This window comes from Rhinopithecus roxellana, chromosome 20, assembly GCF_007565055.1.
Source record: "Rhinopithecus roxellana isolate Shanxi Qingling chromosome 20, ASM756505v1, whole genome shotgun sequence".
NCBI lineage: Eukaryota > Metazoa > Chordata > Mammalia > Primates > Cercopithecidae > Rhinopithecus > Rhinopithecus roxellana.
In genome coordinates, this window is record NC_044568.1 from 69,977,986 (window position 1) to 69,980,875 (window position 2,890).

Here is a 2,890-nt window from a genome sequence, read left to right on the forward strand (position 1 = left end):
ACGAGATGAGTTGTGCCTCTGTGTCTTGCTTGAAATCAGACCACCAAGTTGTGAGCATAATAAAAGGGCTGCTCTTTCACACTATTAAGTTTTGGGGTGTTTTTCATGCAACAATAGATAAGTGGAACAATAGGCATGCATGAATAAACCTCGTAGAAGATTCAATGAATATAGATGTATGCAAACAAAATGAGGGCCTGGGCACAGTGGTTCATGCCTGTAATCCCAGCACTTTGGGAGGCCAACGGGGGAGGATCACTTTAGGTCAGGAGTTCGAGACCAGCTGGCCAACATGGTGAAACCCCGTCTCTACTAAAACTACCAAAATTAGCTGGGTGTGGTGGTGGGCGCCTGAAATCCCAGCTACTTGGCAGGTTGAGGCAGGAGAATCGCTTGAACCTAGGAAGTGAAGGTTGCAGTGAGCTGAGATCACGCCACCGCACTCCAGCCTGGACAACAAAGCGAGACTCTGTCTCAAAAAAAAAAAAAAAAAAAGAGGGACTTTTCCATCACCCCCACCTAATGTCTCCATGCTGTGCATCCTCCCAGCCTCCTAAGGAACTTCATGTACCTATATGGATTAATTATATGTACATATCATGCTATACATATTTTGCAGATCTTCTTTTTACATATTAGCAGTGTGCCTTTGATATCTATCTAGGTCCAGATGAATAGGCCATTGCCACTCTTAACAACTGTAGAGCATGCATACTATGCATATGCCACAGCTGTATTGACTATCTCCCCATTAGATTGTCTCCAATTGCTTCCTTTAACAACCAGTACTCCAATGAACATTTCAAACATGCATATTTGTGTACACTGGATATAGTCTTAGAAATGGAATCACTGAAGCAAAAGACTTGTGCTTTCTTTTTTTTCTTTTTTTTTTTTTTTTTTGAGACAGGTTCTCGCTCTGTCACCCAGGCTGGAGTGCAGTGCCATAATCTTGGCTCACTGCATCCTTGACCTCCTAAGCTCAAGCAGTCCTCCCACCTCAGCCTTCAGAGTAGCTGGGACCACAGTCATGTGGCACCCAGCTAATTTTTTTATTTCTTATAGCAACGAGGCCTCTCTTTGTTGCCCAGGCTGTTCTCAAACTCCTGGGATGAAGTGATTTGCTCACCTCGGCCTCCCAAAGTACTGTGATTAACAGGCATGAGCCACCGTGCCTAGCCTAGGCTTGTGCATTTTTAATTTTGAAAACTTGCATCAAATTGCCTTCCAAAACAGCTTCACAGGCCAGGAGTGGTGGCTGACACCTGTAATCCCTGCACTTTGGGAGGCCAAGGCGGGCAGATCACCTAAAGTCAGGGGTTTGACACCAGCCTGGCCAACGTGGTGAAACCCCATCTCTACTAAAAATACAAAAATTAGCCAGGCATGGTGGCGGGTGCCTGTAATCCCAGCTACTCGGGAGACTGAGGCAGGAGAATCGCTTGAACCTCACAGGTGGAGGTTGCAGGGAGTGGAGATTGCGCCACTGCATTTCAGCCTGGGTGACAGAGTGAGACTCCGTCACAAAAAAAAAAAAAAAAAAAAAAAAAGCTTCACAAATTTAACTCCTAACTTGAGATGTGAAAGTGCTTCTATGTCTGCATGCTCATTAAAGGTAACTGTGGCAATCATATTGATTTGTGACAGTATAGTGGGTGAAAAATCATGTCCCCTCATCCAGGGGTGGTGGCTTAGGCCTGTAATCCCAGCACTTTTGGAAGGCCAAGGCAGGAGGACTGCTTGAGCCCAGGAGTTCTAAACCAGCCTTGGCAACATAACAACTCTACCTCTATTTTTAAAAAAGTAAATATCCCGGCCGGGCGCGGTGGCTCAAGCCTGTAATCCCAGCACTTTGGGAGGCCGAGACGGGTGGATCACGAGGTCAAGAGATCGAGACCATCCTGGCTAACATGGTGAAACCCCGTCTCTACTAAAAATACAAAAAACTAGCCGGGCGACCTGGCGGGCACCTGTAGTCCCAGCTACTCGGGAGGCTGAGGCAGGAGAATGGCGTGAACCCGGGAGGCGGAGCTTGCAGTGAGCTGAGATCCGGCCACTGCACTCCAGCCTGGGCGACAGAGCGAGACTCCGTCTCAAAAAAAAAAAAAAAAAAAAGTAAATATCCCCTTGTTGCTTGTCATGTTTCTGATTACTAGGAGATTGAGCATCTTTTCACGTGGTACTTTGTATTTCCTCTCTGAGTTGCCTATTTTTTTTTTTTTTTTTTTTTTTTGAGACAGAGTCTCACTCTGTTGCCCAGGCTATAGTGCAGTGTCAGGATCTCAGCTCATTGCAACCTCCACCTCCTGGGTTCAAGCAATTCTCCTGCCTCAGCCTCTCAAGTAACTGGGACTACAGGCACATGCCACTATGCCTGGCTAATTTTGTGTATTTTTAGTAGAGACGGGGTTTCACTGTGTTAGCCAGGATGGTCTCGATCTCCTGACCTCATGATCCACCTGCCTCGGCTTCCCAAAGTGCTAGGATTACAGGCATGAGCCACCACGCCCGGCCATGAGTTGCCTATTTAAGCCTTTGAGCATTAAAAAAATTGTAGTACTTTAACATTTCAGGTATTATTGTATGTACAAATACTTTCTCTGTCACCTTTTTAATTTTTATTTTTTGAGACAGGGTTTTGCTCCATCACCCAGACTGGAGTACAGTGGTGCAATCACAGCTCACTGCAGCCTTGACCTCCTGGGCTCAAGCGATCTTTCCAATTCAGCCTCCTGAGTAGCTGGGACCACAGGCGCACGCCACCATGGCCAGTTAATTTTGTGGTGGAGGGTAGATATGGGGTCTCCCTACATTGTGGTCTTTTAACTATATTCATGGCTGTTTTTGTCATACTGAAGTTTTCTAATTTTTCTATTTACTTGAATTTTTT